At 34.4% G+C, this 8,744-nt stretch overlaps 1 long non-coding RNA gene across 1 annotated transcript; it reads right to left on the bottom strand.

Annotated features, from left to right (window-relative positions):
• Positions 1-6,703: 6,703 nt before the first annotated feature.
• LOC114578568 lies at positions 6,704-7,597 on the bottom strand. Its single transcript, XR_003699566.1, has 2 exons — positions 7,078-7,597; positions 6,704-6,969 (listed from the first exon to the last, which is right to left on the bottom strand). It is a non-coding gene; the product is annotated as an uncharacterized LOC114578568 (long non-coding RNA).
• Between the last annotated feature and the right edge of the window lie 1,147 nt (positions 7,598-8,744).

Raw genomic sequence — 8,744 nt, 5'->3', positions numbered from 1 at the left:
ACGATGGAGGCCAGAAGGACTGTAGTATGACGATGGAGGTCCGACGGACCGTAGTTGGAAGGCGACGCATGTCAAAAGGATCATTATCTAGCAACAGAGATTGGAAGGGACCGTAGTCGGCGGGCGATAGACGTCGGAAAGACCGTAGTCTATCAATGGAGGTATGAACGTTCATAGTCGCCAAGTGACTGAGGTCAAAAGGACTGTTATATAGTGACAAGAGGTCAGAAGGACTGTAGTCGGCAGGCAACGGTGGTCCGAATGACCATAGTCGACGACGGTCAGTGGTCGGGCATAAGTTTGGCTACACTTGTTAGGCGTGCGGAAGTCCGGCGATAGTCTGACAATGAGCGGTGGTCGAGGAGGAGTTTGGTGGAAAGAGAACTCTAGTTTCTCACTCTTCCTTCTCTTCCTTGCTTGGATAGTTGGATCCATCCTCTTATTGAAGAATGAGAGATCTATTTATAATTTTTAGGGAGTAGCATGGCCAATAAATATGGAGGAAGATCAAGGGCATGTTGGGAGTGCTTTGAATAGGCAGTCGATATCGACTCCTTTGATCATGGACCGTTTATCAAGTATTTGAGTGTCTTAATGATGTCAGAATTTGCTAATCTTGAGCTCTTTGGATTCTTCTCGTTGAGCCGCTCAATTTGACTGCAAACATGTCATGTTTGAAAACCATTGGGTCATCCACGTTATGATTTGAATATTTCAAATGTGCTTTAGGTCTTCGATTTGGTCCCGTTTGTGCTTTGATTGAGTCAAATTTGGTGTCGTTGGGGTCGTCTTTTTGAGACTTTTAGTTCAACTATTAGTTTACTGAAATTGGAGTTCGAATTGTCACATATTTAATTTCAAAAATTTTCAACTTAATTTTGCCTCTAAATTCATGCCCGATCATGATAATTTTTTGAAGGATGTACCATTGGTATATAAAGAGCTATGTTCCCGCCCTTTCCCATTTTGGCTTTATTCATTGCTCACATCGTCCTTTCTTTGATATATTCCCAAAATAGGATAAGATGAACATTGCTGGTGAAGCTCAATCGAAAAAATTAGCTTAACCATGACTTTTGACAAACTTGGTAAGAATTTTTTTGTAAAATGTTTATATCATGTAACATATGATTCAAATAAATTTGGTCATCATTTCAATAGAATTTTAAGGCTATATTCAAATAAATATTTCTCTTAAATATCATAGAGATTTTAATATTTTATACATAAAGTTATAGAAATTAATAATAATTCATTTAGTTTAAAACTAGAGGTGATATATGTATGACTCCGGCGTTCCACAATCGATATTATGATCTGATTATTTTTTAAAATGATTAAGATTTCTACATCCATTCAATATTAATCTTTTACATTTACATCTGTTTCTCACAAAAAATTTTCAATTATAGAATTTTATTTTTTTTAGAAAATGAAGACAATGTCAATATTAGTCAGTTAATTATTTAATTTTTTAGTAGAGATTAATAACTCATTTTAGTTTTATCATAAATATTTAACACAAAAAATAAAGTTTTGTATTAAGGTAACATTTAATTTTTTTAAAGTAGAGAACTCTATTGCTAAGCAAATTTTAAAGATAAGTTCACATTTGGGATATTCACCAAACTTTATGGCCAAACTCAATAATTGAATTTTATGTTTGACGATATTAACATAAAATAATCAATCATAAAAAAGAATTTATTGACCTCAAATTTGCTAGTCTCACACACAACAGAAAAATCGCTGATTTTCAACTCACTTTTTCGTCGAATGTGAGCTCCAAAAATTCGCACGCCGGCCTCTTCATGGACCTCTCTCTTTCATTTCAGGTCATCTTGGAGAGTTTTAACGCTTAAGTTCCGAGGTAAATTTTTAAAAGGCAGATTGGGTTCTTTATAAGACACTACGCAGAGATTTCGCTCCAATTTTACGAGGATTTTATGATCTAAGTTCTAGTTTTTTATAGGCGCAAGTCCCTATAGTTAATTACCCATCCAGATAACGAGAGAGAACTTTCAATTAAGACTAGTAGTGAAACAGATACAGAGTATCTAGCTTATAGTAGTAGCATGATTTAGGTATTTAAAAAATTGATATTTAAAATTTTAAACATAAATAAAATAAAATAAATAGTTTAATAAATTAAAAAAATGATTCTAATTAGCCCCTTAGCTATTTTAATTTTATTCCACTTATTTGTACAACCCTTACTGTTTAGGACTTCTATAGGTTCCTTTAAGTGAGTTCTAAATTTTAGACTATATGTGGATAAGAAGTTGAGAATTCCAGTGAAATGAAAGAAAATATGCGTTAAAAAATCAAATCAATTCTTTGTCATATTAAGAGTCAAATCCTCATTTAAATTTAATAAAAAAATATTATTTCTAATGGGAATTATAATTGTTTTGGAATGAATGATAATGTTACAGACACTCGATCATGTCTCGGGTCACGCATTACTAAAAAATTACACGTGGCTGTGCAAAATAACTTAACCCGAAAAATATGTGTCGACTATGGATTGAAGTACGAATATAGAGCCATGCTCGGACTCAGCACAGAATAATTTCTCCTTTGGAAGGCATCCCGTCCCTCCATATTCTCAACTTGCTTGATGAGGTTTCATTTGGTACATATTTCTGACTACTTTTGGGATTTTACATACATAACACTTAAAAGTCTGTTATATGCTCACCTAGCTCTGTATTTACACACCTACCACTTAAAAATTACTCGGCTTTCTAAATTACTATTTTGTCTTCTTCCGTCAAAAACCCACCCGATATTGCACGGCCCTTCCTGTTTGCGCGCGAAACTCATCTTCTCTGCCTCTTGTTCAAGCAGCTCCTTTTGCATTTGAACCCCACCCATGCCGCCCACATTCTCCATTCCATGTGAACATCCATATCGAGCTAAATCGCTCGACGTGTCGTGTGAGCTTCAATCGTCTTCGGCCTCCCGTCCACTCTTCCTCGATTAGTCGTTCAAGAAAATCCCAACCGGATATATTTTCAACTTGAAATTATCACTTCATTCGGGTAAACGATTCATAACTCATCTCACAAGGAATAACCTCTTCCTCTGTTGTTATTGCTCATCATTCTTATTAAAATTGTATGCTAGACCATTTTTTCCCATATAATCCTAAGCCTTGTATCATTGAAATTTTACTTCATTGAATATATTTTAAACTTGAGTGTATTGTATCATTGAAACTTTACTTATCTTGTGTTGTATTCTCTTTAACTGCTAGGAAAAGTATTTGGGATGCTTACATTTGCTTATCGGATGAAATTTATCTCATTAAGAACTGTATTGGCAGATATGGATTCCAACAATTTATGTTATATTGTCTTCAAATATGGAGGATATTGGAGTGAAGTGAAGGGTCAAACCAAGCTAAAATATGTTGGGGGAAGTCAAAAAACTTTAAAATTTGCGAGAAGTGATATTAATTTGTTATCGATGAAGGAACGAACCGAAGCACTTTGCCCATGGCTTAGGAGTCATGCCTACGACTTACACTATCATATTAATGGAACATTGTCTAAAAATTACATGCTCACTATAAGTGATACGGATGTAATGGACATGCTTGCAGATTCTTTTGATCGCCTCAGAATGGAGGTGATTGTCATAGTGAAAGATCATGAAAAAGATATGGGTATTGCTTATGACAACCAGCGTGTGGATACAAATGATTTAATGATTTAAGTGCGAACAGTAAGGCTAACAATGATGTAATAGTATGCGGAATGTCTAATTGTTTTTTTGTGGCTCCGGATTTAGAGGAACATTTTCTATGTGTTGGATTGTGCTTTGAGGATTTGTTATGGTTCAAACAAGTCATTCATTCCAATACAATTTTACATAACTTTGATATCAAGAATAAGGCTAGTAACAAATCAAAAGTTATTGCAACTTGCACATACCATGGTTGTCTATGGAGGATACGTGCTTCGTTATGTTCATATGACCACTCCTTGAGAAATTACATTCAATACATGTATGCCCAGGATAAACAGAGCTAGAAACAAGCAAAAAACTACATGTTGCGTTGCACATGAGATCTAGGACATTGTAAAAAGAATCCTGATATTACACCTAAGGACATTAGTAATAACTTGGAGACCACTTTTGGTTTGACTTTACCATACATGAAAATATGACGTTCAAGGGCACTAGCAAGAGACCAAATTTTTGGTTCAATAGATGATAACTACAATTGGGTGCCTACAATTGGGTGCCTACGCTAAGGTTTGAATTAGTTAACAAAAATACTGGCTCTCATATAACATATCAATGTGACAACATAACCAAACATTCAAGAGATTCTTTGTTAGTTTCAAAGTTTGCATTGATGGCTTCCTAGCCGGGTGTAGATATTTAATCGGCATTGATGCATGCCATCTGAAATCAAAGTATTTGTGTACTACTTTCTACAAATTATCTGGATGGGAATAAAGGTCTCTTCACTATTGCATTCGTCTTTGCTAAATCTGAATTAAAGAAAAGTTGGGAGTGATTTTTGAAAAATTTGTCTGAAGCTTTTAGTTATGATGTAAAACATTTAGCCTTAATATCAGATATGGAGAAATTGTTAGGTGAAGCTATTAAGGCTGTGTTTCCAAATGCCGAGCACATATTGTGCATGAGACACCTTTGAAAGAACATTAAGAAATCTTTCATTGTGAAGATGGACAGAAGTTACAAAAGTTGGTGTGGACTGCCGCAAATAGTTATAGTCAACATAATTTCAATGCCAAGTTAGAAAAAATCCACAACATTAGTCCAGGAGTATATTCATACCAAATTGCACTGACATGTAAGTGGTTAAAATCCACTTTTTGCAAGCATGTTAAAAACGACAACAACACAAATAATATGACAGAATCCTTCCATCGTTCTCAGAGGAAGTTAAATTGTACTTCTTGGAAGAGGCCTCTCGTTCCTTGTATGGGGAGTATATCATAGATGTTACAATAAGGAAAGAGCACCACATAATTCGCCAGTCTACTTCAACCAAAGCTGAGGCCGAAGGGAGTTACGAGAGTCATGCGATGGACATAGAGAACCATATGGTAGCCGTGGGTTCTAGAAGTTATGTGAACTTCAATGTGTACATGATGCTGCATTCTATGGCACACATACATTGATGAGCACTACTACAGTTATAGGTTTGCATCCCAGTTGTAGCAAAAAACTTTTTTATTTGCTGTTATTTTTCTTAAGAACTCCACTTTGGGCAGCTATAAAATGGTATACGATAGAGCTATTGGAACACTTCCAGGGCAGGAGCAGTGGTCCGTACTTAGTGATGGCGAAGTCGTCGCTCCACCAATTTCACGTAGGCCTCATGGTAGACCAAAGAAAAAATGAATAAAAAACTTCTTAGAAATTGTAAAGAGAACAAACAACAACAACATCAAGCCTTTTTTCCCACTACGTGGGGTCTGCTACATGAATCCTTTTTCTCCATTGTATCCAGTTAAAAATCAAATTTTCGTTTAAATATAATAAAGAAATATCATTTCTAATATTTTCTAACCAAGTCTTTTTAGATCTACCTCTACCTTTCTTAACATAAGTCAACAAAAATGAGCCATAAATATGGTCATTGCAACTCATGGGGGCACCATAGAAGCACTTGCAAGAACCCTTTAAATATTGAAGGAGAAGATAATGCGCATGTGTTGCATATGCCTACAACATCAGGTCTTCCTGAAAAACTACCAATTAGCCGTGCAGATCATCAATTTAGTTGTAGTTGATCGATCATGCAGTAATTCACACACCAAGAGTCTTGTTTTGTAATCCAGCTGTATGGTGTAATCCATTTTTGTAATCCAGTTTTGTAACTGTTATGTAACAGATATTCTACAAATGCAAAAAATGAAGAAACTGAGCTATGACTCTCCTCACAATCTCCTCCCAATGAATATTTGCAGTTGTGGATATCTTCAAATTGTCCTTATCTTCTCCTCCAATTCAATTATGAAGTTCAGAGTAAGATTGAAATAGAGCTGTGTGCTTTTTACTTGCTTATAATGTAATTATAATGTAAATATGTTCATTTCTTATCTTCCATATAAGAAATGAAGAAACTGAGCTATGATCCACCTGCTCACGATTACAGGAAACAGAATTACACAGAAGCTCTGAACAATAACAATTCACTCAACAATAACTGATCGATCATAAAGAAACAAGCTCTTAAATTTTAAACTGATATAAGTCTTCTTACAATAACAAATCACTTAAGCAAAATAGAACTGACTCAGTTACACACAAGCAAAATGCGGCTCGAACTCATTTACAATTACAACACTTTGATATCAAATTCAAGACAACTACAAGAAGCAAAATGAGGATCACCAATAACATTTTAATTTGAAGAAACTCAGTTGTAAGTGAGACAGTATGGTTGGAAAGGACTTCAGCTGCATTTGCACTTGTTTTGTTTTTTTTTTCAATCATAAAGAAACAAGCTCTTAAATTTATAACTGATATGAGTCTTCTTACAATAACAAACCACTTAAGCAAAATAGAACCTACTCGGTTACACAAGCAAAATACGGCTCGAACTCATTTACAATTACAACATTTTGATATCAAATTCAAGACAACTACAAGAAGCAAAATGAGGATCACCAATAACATTTTAATTTGAAGAAACTCAGTTGTAAGTGAGACAGTATGGTTGGAAAGGACTTCAGCTGCATTTGCACTTGTAATATGTTTCATATCTTCCGATAAACCATTTCGTTCGTCAAACCACCTAAAAAATCTACAATCATCCTCTGATTTGTTCCGGGGACATCGATAGAATTTTCTGCCACGATTATTAGCTTTATAGTAAGTATAAATTGAACATTGCATATTACAATGACAATATATTGGGATGTTCAGGTTTCGCATTGATGTCATCGAGCGGCTCGAACTCATTTCACAAATCGACAATAACTGAAATTGCAAATCAAAGATGTAACTCACAATTCAATGAAAAAAATGCTAACAAATCTGAATTGAAATGGGATTTTTACTACAATGAATTTGTTAGTTTTTTTAAACCTGTTACTGAAGAGCTGAAGGAAGTGTCTGGCAGGACTTCAAAACCTGTTAATGAGAGCTGAAGGAAGTATCTCAAAACAGAAAATAAGATAGCTGACTACGTTTCTAAACAAAATTTGCTTTCTGGAATTAGCTTGCAAGTAACAAAGAATTCAGAACATAGCCTGTAAGTGAACCTCCATTTGATGATGCATGAATTAGTTTATAAGTAGATTTACAAACCGAGATTTTAAAATTAAGCATGAAGAAGACGGGAAAGAGAAACACAACACAAATACACTTTATGTTCCATGAAAAAACTTAAAAATATTGTCTTCTTACATATTACTCACAAAAAATCATTGAAAAAGCGCCAAGGCCGAAGAAAGAACCCTAGACGGAGAAATTAGGAATACATTTTTCAAACCTAGTCGGAGAAATGGAGAAGACGAACGCCATACCTACACGAAGAAATGGAGAAGACGAAATGGCAATGCGAACAGATGTTGCCGAGCGAAGAACAAACCCTAGACGAAGAAATGGCGAGTTACCGAGCAACGGGCGGGGTTTTGAAGCAGTAAAACGGAATAAATATGTCATCTGTGTATGAGTTTACTTTAATTGATGTAAATGTCTTCAAAAATAAATATAGAAATATTTATTTTTCGGGCATGTAATATTAACTATATGTTATTATATCTCTCCATTTTTTTTACTAATTATTTGCTATGTGTTTCTGACTGAATATATATTAATTATTCGGGTAGCATGTCTTAATTTTACGATTACAATTTGAAACTTTGCGGGAAATATGTTTTTGCTGCTATGAATGTATACATTTTCTTATTTCGTAGGCCAGTCAGGCCGAACTAATGATGTGAGAGATTGCAAGCGTGCGAGGGTTGGGGATTTTTTTAAGTAGCGTAAGTAAACAGTAAATTAGAAGAAGTAGTGTGACAAAATTACAAAAATAAAATTTAGAAAAGATCTGATTCACTAAAATGTTCGGCAGAATTATGTTTTATGAATAAAATTAAGGGTGTCAATAATTGATCCGACTTGAAATTTGATCCAGACCTGACCCGTAAAATTCTGGGTTCGAGCCAACCTGTTTATTAGACGTGTCAAGTTCGGGTTTAATTTTTCGACCCATTTACAACACTGGGTCGGGTTCGGGTTGACCCGAAAACCTGAAATTAACCCGGGTTGACTCGTAAACCCTAATGCGTCTACCCGCTAGTTGCTCGCGTCGCAAGCCTAGTAGCCTCCACTGGTTCGACTGGTTTGACCCCGGTTCAAAATGATCGAATCGGGGTCCAATTGGATGACGTAATAAATAATAATGTTATTATAAAAATTTAATAAAATTAACAAAAAAATGAAATATAATAATCATATAATTTAATGCTATTAAGTGAGCAAATAATAGATTTTTAATGCTTCTTAAAGCATCTTTTTAGTACAAAAAATTTAAAATTTTTGTACTAAAAAGCTGCTTTGAAAAGCAATAAAAAAGCCGTCACAAACAAAGCATAAGTGTTATGTATGTAAAAATCTCATTACAAGTAAAGTAACATTTTAGTAAAAAAAAAATTTTTGAATTAAAATTTTTTATATTAAAAAGTTATTTCAGAAAGTAAAACCTTAGACACATAAATTTGAATTATGTAACTAAATATTTATTTATA

The sequence above is a fragment of the Dendrobium catenatum genome, unplaced genomic scaffold (assembly GCF_001605985.2).
Source record: "Dendrobium catenatum unplaced genomic scaffold, ASM160598v2 fragScaff_scaffold_156, whole genome shotgun sequence".
Taxonomy (NCBI): Eukaryota; Viridiplantae; Streptophyta; class Magnoliopsida; order Asparagales; family Orchidaceae; genus Dendrobium; species Dendrobium catenatum.
The sequence above is the reverse complement of the archived record's forward strand: the minus strand, read 5'-3'. Positions and strand labels throughout refer to the sequence as shown.